The following is a 17,110-nucleotide window of genomic DNA, read 5'->3' on the forward strand; positions in this document are numbered from 1 at the left end:
TGAACAAGGAGGAGCTAAGGGCCCCCAGACTGATAGCTGGAAATCCAGCATGGGACTGACTCAGGCCCCCTGAACATGAGTCTCAGTTAGAAGACCTGGGCAGTCTAAGGGACCTCAGACAGTGGAACCAGGATGTATCCCTGGTGCACGAAAGGACTTTGGGGGCACATTCCCCATGGAGGGATACTCCCTTAACCTAGAGGCAGGAGGGAGGGCCTAGTCCCTACTCCAAATGACTTGACAGATTTAGATGACCCTACCTGGAGGTCATCACCCTCCCTGTGGAGTAGGGGGTGGGGGTGTGAGGGGAGAGTGGTTGGGGAGCATGAGAGGGTGGGAGAGAGGAAAAGAGGGAGGGAGGGAACTGGGATCGATATGTAAAATGAAAAAAAAATTAATATAAGGAAAGAAAAACTGAAAAGGAAAATTTAAGGAAGCAATCGATACACAAAGCGAGGCCTGCCTGCATCCCAAGGGATGCTACATTCCGTGCACCATTGGCACGCTGACCTGGCTTTCCTCGCAGGGCTTTGTCAATTTGCCATATTAGAAGCAGGAGGCCAAGACTACAGAATCACAATGTTGTTTGTGATGGAACAGCTTTCACCCTCTTTCTGCTCTGACGAGCAGGCCACTCATTAACCTTGACAAGTACTTCCGCAAAGCTAAAGACTGAAATACCGTGCAAACTCTGAAAGCTCACTCACACCAAAACCAACACCAGCCGGGGGATGGTGTTCATCCTAGGATTCACTGGGAGTGGCCACCAACAACTTCACGCTCTCCATGTAGTAGCTGCCGTTCTGGATCTTCTTGTGTCATGTAACAGGCTTCTTCTTTTTCTTCCTGGATGGCTATGATTGCTCTTAATCAGCCAGTGACATTTAAACTAACCCGACTGCACCCTTCTCCTTTCCTCCTTAGCTACTGGGTTACAGCACATTTCCATGATATCATGCATTACCATTCTGTTGCTTCTAAAGCTTCTTGATGTCTCTGCTCAACCTCAAACAAATCTAGATTACCAATGTAATGTAAGCCCCCTGAGTGCACTCTGTTACTCACCTGAGACCATTTAGAAGATAAACCAGGACCTGTTCAAGGATGTAGGGATTTATGGGAAACGAAGACGAGTCTTGGTGGGCTGGAATTCTGAAATATTTCAGCGGGCAGGGGTCAGGAGTCAGGGGTCAGCAGAATACTTGTTTTCTTTTCAGAGAAAAGAGATAACTTTTTGATTCCTGCTTTTTTTTGTTGTTGTTTTGAGATTTCTCTAACTGTTGTTTTCTTAGCTTTAATTGTTGCTAAGACTACCAAGACCTCTTAGAATTTAAAACATTAGTTGAACAGGAAAGTCGTTGGGTCCAAACTCTATTCCTATCTGGTCACGTCGTCTTTTACATTCTTTCCCTTAGCCCCCTTGAGGATCTTGAAATGCAAGTGAATGCAGATGCTATAGCCAATATCCTCAAGAACAGCAGCCGAAATTTCCCTTAAGTGGAAGCGCTCTGATGCTGGACTGTTCATAGCCCTTACTAAGTACTTGCTATTTACAAGAAGCTTAATTCAAGGTAGGGCTTACCTCTGAACTGCGGGGACAGGATGGGAAGATTATTGAAAAGAAGATAAGAATGTGGGTTTAGATTTGTGTTTCCGGGCTGGGGACATGGCTCAGTGGTTATAGTCTTTGCCTAGTATGTGTGAGGTCCTGGATTCCATCTTCAGTACCACACACACACACACACACACACACACTTTAGAGGAATGTGTTTATTTCTATCTCTGATGTGTCTTCCACTTGGAGAGGGTTTCACTAGCTGTGCATTGGTTTATGTCTATACCCACTCTCCTTCTGTACTTGATCAGGAATTCTGAAAGGAGAAATTGCATATTTAGTCTAGTCTTCCCATTCTCTCTCTCTCTCTCTTTCTCTCTCTCTCTCCTCTCTCTCTCTCTCTCTCTCTCTCTCTCTCTCTCTCTCTCTCTCTCTCTCTCTCTCTCTCTGAGCCTGGCTGCAGAACGAACATGGTTCCTGTGCTCTACTGAGTCAGCACCTCAACTGCTACTACAAGGTCAGGACAGCTTGCTCTTCCGTTTGGTAGAATTTTCACTCATTAGTTAAGGCCCATTTGAACCCGTTCTCCAGTTGGTTTTGATCATACATGAGGAGGGGGCGTTCTCATTATTGGTCTTCTCAAAAATCCGAATGAAGTTTTATTAAAAGAAATTATGAAGGAAATGTTCATGCTTTGCAAATCCAGGCCATAGACTCACTGCCCTTTGTATGGGGACACAAAAATTAAATAAATGGAATGGCTGGTTTCTGTTATTTTATATATAACCTAGTGTCTGTTGCCTCAAAACGTCTAGCTACACTGAGAGCAAGACAAAGGGCCACAGAAACACGAGGAAACAAGGAACAACCTAAGAGAGATGTACATGGACCCCCTTCCCCTGCCTCAGAAGGGGAGAGGGACAAGATCTCCTGAGTAAATTGGGATCATGGGGGAGGGGTGAGGGATGTAGGAGAAAGAGCAGGAGAGAAAGGGAGGGGGAGGAAAATATGAGGGACCAGGAAGGTCAAGTTGGGGGAAAAAACAGAGAGAAAAAAGAAAGAGACACCTTGATAGAAGGAGCCATTATGGATTTAAGGAGAAATCTGGCACCAGGAAATGTCCAGAGATCCACAAGGATGACCCCAACTAAGAATCTAAGCAATAGTGGAGAGGCTACCTTAAATGCCTTCCCCAATAATGAGATTGATGACTACCTTTAATGTCATCCTAGAGCCTTCATCCAGCAGCTGATGGAAGCAGAAGCAGAGATTCTCAGCCAAGCACTGAGCAGAACTCCAGGAATCCAGTTGCAGAGAGGGAGGAGTGATGAGCAAAGGGGTCATGAACAGGCTGGGGAAACCCACAGAGACAGCTGACCTGAGCAAGGGGAGCTCATGTTAGACTCCAGTCTAACAGCTGGGGAACCAGGATAGGACCAAGCCAGGCCCTCAGAAGGTGGATGTCAGCTGGGCAGCCTGGGCAGTCTATGGGGCCTCTGGCAGTGGAACCAGTATTTAACTTCAGTGGATGAATGTGCTTTGGGGGCTGATTCCTTATGTAGAGATACTCTCTCAGACTAGATACATGGGGAAGGGCCTAGGTCCTGCCCTAAATGATGTGACAGACTTTGATGATCCTCCATGGGAGGCCTCACCCTCCATGAGGAGTGGGTAGGGGGTATGATGGGGGGTTGGTTGGAACAATAGGAGGACTGGAGGGAGAGGGAACTGGGATTGGTATGTAAAATAGATTGTTATTATTTTAAATCAAAATTAATTCATTAAAAAAAAAAGATTCCCTGAAGAATCAGAGTGCAAAGCAAGCCTCAGTAGTTAGTTATAGAAGCTGGGCAATGGTGGCACACACCTTTAATCCCAGTACTCAGGATGGATCTCTGAGTTCAAGGCCACCCAAGACTACATGAGAGTAAATCAGTCTAAAATAGTAACAGCGCTCACACCTTTATCCCAGTGTGGAGAGGTATATAAAAGTCAGGAACCCAGTGTCTCAGGTTGCATCCTGAGATTTAGTCTTCATCCAAGTTGAGGAGAGGCAGCAGTCTGAAGCTTAGAGGAGAGCTCATGGAGACAGGATCAGCCCTTTAAATCTGGGGTAGAGGTAAAAGCTAGTGGCTGGCTGCTTTGCTTCTCTGATCAAGCCCCACCCCCCAAAAAAAAATCTTTCAAGAAACTCTTTAGGAAAATCAGGTATCAAAATCAGATGGGATCATCTAGGAGACAGCTAAAACATATAGGATGAGGACATTTGCTAAGAACGTTATCCAGAAAAAAACAAAACAAAACAAAACCTCCCCATGCTTTCTGGAACACACCACATGATATCACGACAAGCCCTTTCCTAAACGATGGAGATGTAGAGACTGTGTCTTGAAAAATGTGTAGATAACCGAGTGACATTAGATGTGGATATAGGTTTCTACAAAGCAATAGTCAGGATCCTGAGGGTCCTACATAGTAGCTCTTAAGGCCATCTACTACCCTTTCAAAGATAACCTCGGTTGTCTTTTGATATCGGACACATGTAATCATAGCTTACCCAAATAAGGGAACAATGCAATTGCCAAAATAAGAAAAAAATAGGACTAAACTAAATTCTTAAGAGATAATATCAGAAACAGATATACATGGACTGAGCTGTTTCTGTCAGAATAAAGGCTCTTCTCAGGCTAGAGTGTTTGTCAGTTTTGGAGGTATGTCAATAGTGTTCATCCTTTAATCTAATGCAGATGGGGACTGAGGGATGGCTTAGCCCAAGGCTAGGTATCAGGATAGCATTATCCTTCTACCATGGCTGAGGGGAGGATGGGGAAGAGGAACAGGATAAATAGGCTAAGGAAAATAGAGAGCTACAATTTGTCTCAATAGAATCTAAACAAACAAACAAACAAGAACAAAAACCTCCTTTCTCCCCAAGAACTACTTAAACAATTAAAAGTGGAAAGAGATACTGGATCCACTAAATAAATAACAAACTTGCAAATAAACATGCATCTGTGGCTATCATAAAAAAATGTTACATTCATTCACAAGCACTGAAAACTTTCATCATGGAAAGAGATACAAAGGACAAAAGCTTGATACAAACACCAGCCCTTCCAGCAGAAAACTCCCAGCCACTGCAAGGTGTAAAGCAAAGCTGAAAACCAAAGAATACAATGCAGAGGCCACGTGGGATTGCTAAAACTGACACTGCCAATGTAGTTTGCCTCTAGCCACTTCTGACTTTTTCTTTCGTTTTTAATCATTAAAAAAATTCTGTGTTAGTTACCTAATGTAGAATCGGGAATAGATACAATCTGGAGACTTACTTGGGGTTATTCTCTGTGCTATGGAAAAACAAAACAAAAAAAGTCTTGGGAAAAAATTTCCCAGAGGGCTTTACATTTCAGTCTGCAAATTGAGAATATTATGTCTTTGTTATACACCCCACCAGGGAGTCAAATCAAAGCAGAACAAAACTGAGAAAACTGTGCTGGCTTTCATTGCTAGGTTAGATCACACTGAAGCCTTCCATTGTGCACACGTGATTAATTTATTTAAATTGATGTAAACGAGCAACAGGTGATGTTATCAAAGGATAACTTTGGCTTGGTACAAGTTTTCTTACTAAGACTCAGCTAAATGAGGCACCCGTTAATCCATGCACACAAACTAACAGCCCTGCTTGGTGTTTAGAAAGAAAGGTGCCCAGGCGAGTGATTCAGATTTATTTTGGTTATTTCACAGACGAACCCTGTGGTGTAGTGTCACTACTATTCCCTAGTATGATCAAAGATCTGCAACACAACTTCGATGGACACTTTGTAACTACTTGAGTGTCTGCTACTTTAATGGTATGAAAAGGGCTTTGTGAAAACTAAGTTGAACTCTCTTAACTTTTCACCATCTACCAAAAAGTAACGACCTTCTGGATGGATTCCGATTAACTTAGAGAAAAATATGCTAGCTTTAAAAACCACCTGTCAAGTAAAGCAAAGGCACTTTTTTTTTTCTTCTTGTGAGAAAGAGTCATTGTCCCTGGTAATAGAATTCAGACTTTCTCAAAATCTCATACACAGACATCATTTGTGAAAGATTCTGAAGTTTGTCTTTGATCCTTTACTATGGAGTCATAGTTTGAGAGTGTGGTGAGGCAAACCCTGTCTTGTATGTTTTAATGGCACTTTCCAAAAAAAAAAAAAAAAGAAGAAAGAAAAATTTCACAACAGCTCTAGGGTCCAGTACTCGGGCTCCATGATCTCAGTCTTCCGAGGAAGCCACTGGACATGTTCTTGCAGTCCTGTGTTTGCATGTTGAAATGATTTTCATAGTTTCCACATCTCGTCAGGGATTTGACATCTTAATAACTCAATACTTAATACATCGCATACTAATCCTTAGAAAGAAAAGATTGGTTTCACTTACATATGTACTTAATTATATGAAATGAGACCGTAACAAGGTTGAATTTAAGCTGAGGGTCGTATTAAAATATGAACACACAGGGGAAAGTGTTAACCACAGTACTCTGTTTATGACATGAATCCCCAGTCGGTTGAAAACAAGACACAACTATGGCTTACAATGGTCAAAATGCTCAATTCCTGTAGTGAGATATTCACTTAGTCTCCTTCTGTGGCACTAACCACGCCCATTTGGGGTGGAGCCATGGGCGGAAGTGACCTGTGGAAGGAGGTCTGAGGAGGAGCCGGGGAACTCTCTCTTGCTAGCGGGACTGGGACAGGAGAGCATCCTGTGGAACTTGCTGGTGTTCATCTGTCTAGGTTGTAAGTTATTTCTCCCCGAATAAACATCTATTCGGCCTATTTGTTCATCCTGATCCTTATTTAACCGCAATAAATTCCCAATGTTATGATGACGTAAGGACAAATTCAGGGCATGGAGAATAAAGTCTAAACAGAAATTTCAAATATACATGTACCCTTGAGATGTTTGGATAGAGCCACCTCTATTTAGCAGCAGATGTGAGTATGAAACGATTCTCATCCATTTCTTTCAAAAAGTAAAAGTTAGCACAGAAATACTCATTGATAATCTTATTTACATTTTTTCAGAATAATAACTATGAAAATTTTTTTCAAAAACCAATTTGATTTCTGCTTTATATGGATGTCTGAAACTTTGGCTTGGAGATATGTCACTTTTTTCTAAAACAATTTTCCATTATCTTTCTTAAAAATCTTTTATTTCCAAGAAAACACAACTCATACTCAGTGTAGTACAGGCACGTTTCTGTGATCGCTCAAATATTTGCAACTCTTCACACCCTAGTATTTGAAAATTTGGCTTTATATGGAAATAGGCGCTTTGCATGTGTAACTAAGGTAGGTCTCGGTCTCTCGTGGAAGATTATCTTAAATCCAAAATTCATAGGAGAAAGAAGAGGAAGACAGGAGGCATCTAGACCCAGGAACACAGTGGAGAAAGCTGTGGAAGCTGAAGGTCAAGATTAGTGTGATGTATCTGCAAGCCTTCGAGCATCTAGGAATTCCAGAAGCCAGCACAAAATACAAAAGGGGGCGGCACATCCTTTAGAGTTTCCAAGCTAGGAACTCCCTCCGTGGCTTAATTTTGGACTTCTGATTCCCAGTGTCAAGACAAAATGCATTTCTGCTTCTTAAAACCATTGTGTTTTGGGTGATTTGATATAGGAACCCTAGGCAATGAGCACACTTGGGGAATATTCATAAGGACAAACATCACACAATGAACACATCCTTGCCTGTGACCTACCAGAAGAACACTTGGAAGCCTCCTGGATTCATTTCCTTTTAGAGTAGTGATTGAGCAACCAAGAGGCAAACAACTTAATTTGAAAATAGACAGGGAATTTTAAGAAGTATTTCTTCAGGCAAATTAACTCAAGTAGCCAAAAGCAAGGGGAAAGGATGCCTGCCATTTCCAGTCATCAGCGTAAGGTACCTCAGAACCACAGTGGGATGCCACTTCATCCCCAGCCAGATGAACACAAAAAAAAAAGTAAGAAGAAATGTATCAGAAACGAAGCTTTGATGATATGGGAAGTAATTGGAAACTTCGTTTATAGTAGGAATATCAAAATGGCTCCCGTGCCATGGAAACGGTTCTACTTCTAAGGTATATTATTCCAAAGAATTAAAAATATGCTCACAGGAAAACTGGTTCGTGATTGTTTGTAACAATCACTTTTCACAATGGCCAAGAAGTGGAGAAATACTAATGCCTTTTCACTGATGAGTGGAAAATAAGGTGCTCTCTCTCTCTCTCTCTCTCTCTCTCTCTCTCTCTCTCTCTCTCTCTCTCTCTGAAAGAGAGGTATCAGAGTGTTACTGAAGTGTAGCAGAATGAAATCTTGACATAGACACTACAAAACGGATGGTCCTGACATTAGAGTCAGAAGCTAGGAGCAAAAGTCAACACAATACATGCAGCTCTATTTTCGCAAGATTTGCAGAGTTGGTATGTTCGTGGGAACATGAAGCAGATCCATGGGTACTGGGCGATAAAGAGAAGGGGAAATGGGGGTGATTGTTTAAGGGGCATGAGGGTTCTGTTAAGGGTAATGAGATGTTCCATGTCAGAGTGCAACATTAAACAATGTTACTGAGTTGTCACTGTTTAAATGATACATTTTATGTCGATTATGCCATAGAAAAGATATGCTCAGCCTCCCAAAATATGTAAATTATGTTTTATTGAGAATTAAATTTACTTTGATTTGAGGTAATGTAAATCCACATACAGTTATGACAAATAGTACCTGGATCTTTATTTACACTGTATTTTTTTTTTTAATAATCGTCTATACTTCTTACCCCTAACATAGTATGAGTATAGAATTCTTTCTCCTTGATGGCTAATACAAGACTATGTAATTGTGTATTCTTTAACTTAGACTTCCTGCCACTCATATTGGGAAAAAAAATACAGTATGTTGTACATAGTTGCTCATTAGTCTACTAAGAGGTACTGACTGACCTTTCTAGTTATTTTATCATTAATAAGAGGCAAAGGAAGAAAACATAGAAGGATGGAAATTAAAACTGAATTATCTGTGTACATATTCAACTGCATTTTCCATACTGAATTCATTTGTTATATGTTGAATAATCACATGGCTTAATGATTATCAAAAACACATTTACTCAGTGTTTCTTTTTAACCCATGAAACTAAGCACAATCAGGGCTCAAAGCAATTAGTTCACAGACCATTAAGTATGAGAACATCAGACACATAGCACCCTTAAGTCAGTGTGAATTTTACCCATGCTACAGTTCTAGATACGGCTGATATACCAACCATCTCTGGACAGAACTTTTTGTGTGATAATATGTGTCCTTCCCTCTTTTGCCCTGCCTCAAACTTAGAGACAACCTTGTCTATTTTGTGAGCATGTAGGAAAAATTAAAAGGCAATTTAAAGGTTCATGTCCATTTCTTAGTTTCCAATGACCCCTTTCAATAGCTCCCCCCCCCCCACTGTTCTCTCTGTCTCCACTGGGATAACTGAAATCCCAACCACAGGCTAAACACTGGCCAAGGAAAGAAACATTTTATTGTTTGTGGGTTTTGCCTTCACTGAGATCATGAGATCAAAAATCAAAACTACCAGAGGTCTCAAGGGTCAGCTGCCTCCATTTTCTAAGGCTGCCAAAGGCTGGTAGGTCAGAATACATGCTATACACTGTACCCTTAAATGATTGTGACTTAAGTGTCTATACTGGAGTCAAAGCATGGCACAATTGTAAGATGAGTATTACACAGACTTTCACGGGACATTTGAAGATACTTGTCTTCTCAAATATGAATGACACTTTTGACTTAGTGCCAAACAAATTATTTTCTTTGTGCCTGGCTCTGCATTTTAAGTATCTCTGTGGTTTCGGCAGTGGGTTTCATTTTTAAGCACCCTCTAGTAGAATGTCTAAATAATCCATCCAGGCTTGGTGTCCCATCTTGGAATTCTTTACCTACCTCCCAAGTTTGGCTAAGCTTTGGAAGGATTTCAGAATTCCCAGCCCTCACTGAGTGGCCTCACTTACCACTGAACTTGCTGAACCCGGCTCTTTGGAATTTTTCTATAAGCGCCATTAAACTAACTCAAGTGTGTCCATGAAAGAGCTCAAAGAAGTCCTTATTAAACTACCTAATTAGTCAGCACCATTTAATGGTGGGAAACACAAAGTTCTGAGCCATTGTGCTAATGGGTGTAATGTGCATGGCTAGTTCGTTGATCACCCAAGGACAGAATAGTGTTTCCTTTCCCTTATTTTTGTCCATTCTCCTACACGAAGAAGCTTGGGGAAGAGCAATGAACCCTCTTCACAATGCATCCTGGAATGTAAATGCAGTTCATGCAAGACACCAGGATTGGCCATGCTAGGCCCTCTACTGTTCAGCCATGTTTCTGCTGGGCAAGGCCACCTTAGAGACGGAGACCAAAATGAAGTGTAGAGAGGAAGCCAAGGCGAACGACAGACTTCAGTCAACATCAGTCTAGGTTACTTAGCCAGGGGCCATCTTAAAAGTCCATGGTCCAGTAAGGAGTTATCAGGACATTCTGTCCTGTCCTAGGAAGTTACCAAGGCTGAGGCTCTGTGTTTGAGATGATCTAGCTATGCTTGTCTCCAGGCCGAAAGGGGGCCCTACCTACATCAGTGTGAGGGAGAGAAAAGGGAGCTGGCTGGAAGAGATCTCAGTTTCATTTTAGTTATCTCTGTCTTCCAGTAGCTTCAATATGGAGCTGCGCTAAGTGTTCATTTGAACAGAGAATAAACTAGTTATAGCCAGAAATTTGCCACCGATATACCTTAGGAGATGTTTATCCACTGAGCCTTTATTTCCAAACCTCTTAAGTGGAAACACTAATAACAATTCCTGTACCATTGGCGGGAGCCTTCACTGAGATGCTACGTGTGTATGGTATTTGAGGGTCCTGACAAACAAGGATGCTTTGTCTAACACATAGAGGACGAAAAGAGAGCTGTACCCACATGGCAACTGCTCACGCGGGCCCAGTGTCGTTGCTATCGCTGACATTCTTCTAGGCCACAGAGGTCAAACAGTTTCAGTTATGAAGAAAACAGGTATTGCTGCTACAGTGTGACAGACTTGTCCTTGACAGCGACCTTACCTTTTCTAGAAAGTCACATGTAAAAATAATAACAGAGTTTATGACAAGAGCAGATTCAAGATATCCAACTCAACTATACAACTTTATAGCCAAGGTACAAATAGAGCCAAATAACAGTCCAAATAAAAAGGCTAGTTCTTATTTCAAAGGCATGCTAAGCCTTGATCAGATAAACTATACCAAGCATAGGGGAGAGATAAGCACATAGCGAGGCTACAGAATTATGAGGAAATAGCAAAGTGAACTAAGCATGGAGACAGCAATGTAATGAGCTCTTCCAATAAATGCGTATGCACGGGAAAGTAAGCCAAGCATAACACAAGGAAAACAGGCATTGTGCACAACATGTTCGTCTATGCTTGTTGCCGGCCAATCGTTTCTGCAGCACTAGTAACATATGTATTACAGTGACGCCATTTTCTACTTACCAATTGTTAGTGGCCCAATTCACCTACAGATATATGAATTAGAAGGGAGGAGATTCTATTTCAGTAGGACCATTTTTATGTAGAATGATGCATGGGGGACCTGTCTGAAATCATAACATTTTGATGAATTCAAGTTTATGGAAACAGAAAAGAGTTCCAGGTTCAGTCCTTTGGACACATGATGAAAAACACTGATCCAGACGAAAATCCGTAGGCAGTCTAGAAATGCAGCCTGCATTTTCTCTTCATGCTATCGAGTATGACCCTTAGCCTGGATATTTGCTATTGTATATGAACTTGTCATTATCAGCTAACATGTGCTAAATGTATAAAGCAGGGCTTGCTGTTGACAGGATACATAATTATTTCCATTTAGTGAAAATGGAAAAATACACACTATGTACACACAGTGGCATATCAATGCAAAGGAATGTTTGGCATGTCAATTTACCGATATAAATGCTCAGGATTATATAGTTAGACCAGTTTTATCTTGACACTGAGGAGTAGAGAGTTTTAAACAAAACAGATGACATTTAAGTTGGAAAAGAAGAAGGCATCAGACATTCTACCATTGTATGGTCTCAACAAAACCAAGTCTAGGTGAACACTAGGATTATGATGCTATTATATTATTTTACTCTTAATTTGATTAAGAATTAGTTCCGTCGTTAATATAATAGGTAAATGATTTCAATATTTTTCTTTCTTTCAGTGTTCAGCAACTATTTCTTAACACTGCATGTTCCGTCATATTACACAGGCTTCCTTGCAGTTAGGTGGAGCTAAGCAGGCTGCTCTACCTCCGTGGATGATGAATTGAGTTTAGACTGCATAATCTCCAGCTTGGACTAAAGCACTTACAAGTGTTTTCACCTTCCTCTTCCCTCGCCTTGGGTTTCTGTGTTTACAGCAGCTCAGCAAGAGAGTGAAGTCATTCAACCCATAACAGAATGAGAAAAAACTGTGAAATAACCACTGCCATGTTAAGCCACGTTCTGGGGTGACTAACATTAGGTAACTAATTAGCTTGAGTCTGTTGTTAATCTTGGGTTAGATGTCTGGCTTTTAGACACTCACAGAATAGGATAATATAAAACTTTACAGCATCAAAATATTAAACACTTAAGAGATTGGAAACCCCTCTAAGGCGTGTGTTAGTGCCAGATGCTTCTTAAAGGTGGTAAAGACTGAATTGGTTTATAAGGCTATTAAGACCCAAACAGGGAGGGTGTGCACCAGCCTCTTGTGCTTACCCTTCTCTGGGGATCTGGGCATTCCCCTGCTCTCTATCTCTCCCTACAGAAAATGTTCTCAGAGAGCATTGCATAAGACTAAACAGGTTTGGTCCTTGCAGGAGAGTGTCCAGGAGCTTTTAGCTATGCTTCTCAGGAAATCTGTCAAACAGTCTTAGGCAGCAAGAGGAAGTCCTGCTCTTGATCTTCTCGAAATGAATCCGAGTCAAATCTCAAAATCGCTTTATGGTGGGCATGATGCAGGCACGCATGTGTGAGAGAGCCGCACGAGATACACAAAGGAATTAAAGCCCATTGGTGCAGATAAGCGTGGATCTACACTAGAAAAAGTCCCGGAGAGGTGCAGAGACCCATACCTTTTATTTTTAACTCAGTATGCCACCATATAAACGCTCCTTTCCTTATCATAACTTACTGCTCATCTGTAGTGCTGGCTAAACACATATATATGAATCTGCAGATTTATAGAATTCTTTGCCCTTCCAAAACCATTTCAGCTTCTCTGGGAGAAGGATAATTATATCCCTATAGCCAGGAAGCTGACTTTTAGAATAATACTCTTTTTTTTTTTTTTTTTTTTTTTTTTCCAAGACAGGGTTTCTCCTTGTTGCTCTGGCTGTCCTGCGACTCACTCCATAGACCAGGCTAGTCTCAAACTCAGAGATCCAGCTGCCTCTGCTTCATGAATGCATGGATTAAAGGTGTGGGTCACCACTGCCCAGCAGTAATATGCATTTTATCTCTCCTTAAACAAGGGTTCCCTGCAAGACTGTGACTCTTTCTATGGCAAGAGATTTAGCCTTCGTTGAGCTTATATCATGTATAGCAGATGCTCCCATAAGGAAGTTTTAAAATTAAATTTCCCCCACATTTCCTGGCAGGTGACATTACTCATTAGAAGAGGCTGACAGTGGTTTAGAGAAGGCCAAAGTAGTAGCAAAATTCAGGTTTGGATCTGGCTTTCCTGAAACCAAGCCCAGGGTAGTTTCTTGCCTACTCTTTCCTTATATTCAGTGGTTTTGTTATACTAAACTCCCAGTGGAATTTATGGAAAGCAAGGAAACCCAAACTTGGACAAAGAGCTCTGGAAAGATTAACATCTTCATAGGTTTAAACTAGACTAAATGTTTAGCAGAATAAAATTCCTCAGATATGACTTCTCGGCGCATGGCATTGAAGTTTTAGAATCTATCAACATGAGAGGTTTTAAATAGCTTCACACAGAGCCCAAATTGATGCAAGTTTATCACCCCCCGAGTGCTTCTATCTCTCTTTCTATTAGGGTTAGGGTGCCAACTCTGTCAAAGTGAGGGGCCCCAACTGTTGGGTGACACCACTTGAAAACGTCACTGCAAAGAAAACCTCCACCTGCTGTAAGCGGCTATAACACAAACTCGTACACGTCTTTTTTTTTTTTTTAATCCCCCTTACTTGATTCTGAACAGAAGTGAAATAACTTGGAGGAAATGAACACACTGATTTCAGAAACTCTCTGAGAAAACCTGAAAGCCACTTGAGTTACTAATTTTATTAGGTAAGAAAGCTTCGCATTGTTCAGTAGTAGCATAAACATAGCTAATGCTAGCAGAGAGGTGTTACAGTTAGTTAGCCACCTCTGTGGAGTAGCTTTTTTCTTTTAATTAAGACAAAGGTCTCATTATATAACACAATATATCTCTGACTGCCCTGGACCTAACTCTGTAGACCAGGCTGGGCTCAAACTCACAGAGATCTGCTTAACTCTGCCTCCTAAGAGCTGGGATGTCCTTTGAGTAACATTATTTTAAGAATCAGTGTTTGCTAACTAGGCAGTCATTTACATTCAAAGTGATTATTAAAGGCTTAGCTCTGTTTTCCAACCATGGGGGAAGATCATCCTTTCTCCTTTGTTTCAACAAAGGCTCTGAAACTAAAGGCACACATGTAATTCAGAAATGCACTCACAAGTGTTTCTCATAATGTCCTCTTCGGCAAAAGGCTTTCCTGCCCAAGCCAATAGTGGCCAACTGAGTTAGGAGATGGATAAGAGCATGTAGGGGTACTACCTGGGTAAAAAAATCTACCCAGGTAGATTTTAATTTCAGATAAACAAGTGGTGTTTTTAGAATTATGTGTCTTATTTCCTCTTTCTCTAATGCTGGTCCTAAATCTATATATCAAACCTAAATATATAGGAAAGTGGAAGAGAAATATTTGCTCAGGCTTTGTATTATTAAGTTGGGTTCTTCTATAATGATTTAGGATTTATATATATATATATATATGTATATATATATATATATATAGTGTGTGTGTGTGTGTGTGTGTGCGTGTGCACGCACATGAATACTCATCACAGCTAAAATGTGGGGGTCAGAGGTCAGCTTTTGGGAATCAATCAATCAAGCAAGCACGTGTGTTTCAAGAACCAAGCTCAGGTGGTCAGGCTTGGTGCCAAACACCTTTCTTTATGTTACTCCCAGACCCATACTGCTGGCCACCTAATTTTATATTTTATTTTAGGAGAGTAAAAAATTCAGTAGACTTGTGTGTGATGTGTATGTGGTGTGTGTGTGTGTGTGTGTGTGTGTGTGTGTGTGTGTGTGTGTGTGTTGGGAGTCAGAGGCTAAATATTATGATAAATATTTGTGCACTATCCTGATTAACATTTTGATATCCAACAGAAAATGTGAATGTGGACACGTTAGTTAGCTGGCTGAATCTTCTTCAAATTGTGCTCAAATTTAGATGGCTAGGTTGGAAGGAAATATTCAGGTTCAGAACACTGTGTGTGTGTGTGTGTGTGTGTGTGTGTGTGTGTGTATGAGTGTGTGTGTGATGTGTATGTGTGGTGTGTGTGTGATGTGTATGTGTGGTGTGTGTGTGATGTGTACGTGTGGTGTGTGTGTGTGATGTGTACGTGTGGTGTGTGTGTGTGATGTGTATGTGTGGTGTGTGTGTGTGATGTGTGATGTGTATGTGTGGTGTGTGTGTGTGTGTGTGATGTGTATGTGTGGTTTTTGTGTGTGTGTGATGTGTGATGTGTATGTGTGGGGTGTGTGTTGTGTGTGTGTGTGTTGGAAGTCAGAGGCTAAGAACAACCTCTCCCTTCCCCAGCTTCCAGCTTCCATTTGCTTCAGGTCCGGAAGTCAGCTGGACAGAAGCAGAGACAGAGATGCCTGTGGCCTGGGCTGACCTCAGAAAGAGTTGAGGAGCCTGGAGCAAGGCATTTCCTGAGTGTCTTGCACTTCCTTCCTGGTGCTTCAGACTGAAGTCAAATTCCTCGCCCAGATGTCCGCATAGGCATAGAGAAAACCAAAGGGAGCAAAAGACTCTGAGTATCTAATGAGCCACCACTTAAAACTGACCAATAGGAAGAGCTGTTGTTCGGGGACCAGATATTCCTTCCAACACGAGCATTTGTGATGAGTCAAAATTTAAGGTTACTGTGATGTCTAGATTATGTACGTGACCTTTTATAAAAATGCAACAGAAGGGGCAAAGCTAAGTTAAACGAGCTCTTATATGAGTATCCAGGTATTTCTTGTGAATATGTTTACAAATTCCTTGCAAATCCGAGGAAACCTTTATCATTTCTCTCTTCATAAACAAAAGCTCATGGCATTAAACTTGGGGATTGTAATGGCAGCATGGCTCGTCTAACATTTATAGAGCCCGAGGCCAGTGTTCTCACCTCACCAGATTAGTACAGAAACACTCAAAAGCAGGACCGGCGCCAATAATCACATTTCATAGGATTCTAACCACTTTTGATATCTCCCCATTCCCAGCAATATTGGTAACCATTCTATACCATGAACGAGTATTGTATTCTTGTTCTAAGTGACAGAATTGTTGCATCCTAAAAATATTACAAGTTTTCTCTTTTGAGGAATAGGAGCGTGTTTCTCTATTTTATCTATTGCAATCCCCCTATTGTAACTCATGCATGCAGCAAGAAATCGTCATTATTTACAAACTTATCAGTATTAGTCTGATGAAGATACTACAGCAAATTCAATAATACATAGAAGTAACCAAATCTTATAAAGGCCATTGAAGTACTTTCCTCTCTCCAACTGTTCAAAGATGCTTTTCTTGCAGTGTCTATGTTCCTTTTCCTTCCCTATCCAGAAAGCTAATTTACACCGTGGCCACAGAGAACACATTAAAGCCAAATGACCTTCTAGGTGATGACACTTCACAGGTTTGCTATGGACACAGATAAGATACAGGGGCAGGGCTTTCAAAATGTGTAGATGCCTAGGCTCCTTTACCCAAATAGTCTGCTCCATTTGAGAGTAAGCTTCAGGCATCAGTATGGTAGGAAAGCTTTATAGTAACTGGTACTGTTCACTTTTGTATGGTCCAACTGCAAAGAACATTGCACTCAGGATAAAGACATGTGTTTCCCCGTTGCTTATTTCTTTGGGAGAAGAAGGCAGAGACAGCAGGGAGGAAAATAACAAGGAGAACAGTGGCGGAGCCCTGCGTCTTGGCAAGTCATCGGAACGTGGCAAACTATTGCAAAAATAGCTGCGAACCTCAAACTTTTAGTGTGTCTACTGACAACTGGTTTAAGCAACTTTCCCCCATAATATTCAAAGTCAGGTGCCCCCCAACAAGTTTGAAAATTTGGGAGTGTTTGGCAAAACATTCCAAACCAGTGACCCCACGCCCCCCCACCCCCACCCCCAGCCCTGGAATTTGTTCTTAACAGGCTGCTCTTTAGCAGCTAGCCAAACCCAAAGCTTGGCA

Source organism: Phodopus roborovskii, unplaced genomic scaffold (genome assembly GCF_943737965.1).
Source record: "Phodopus roborovskii unplaced genomic scaffold, PHOROB, whole genome shotgun sequence".
Taxonomy (NCBI): Eukaryota; Metazoa; Chordata; class Mammalia; order Rodentia; family Cricetidae; genus Phodopus; species Phodopus roborovskii.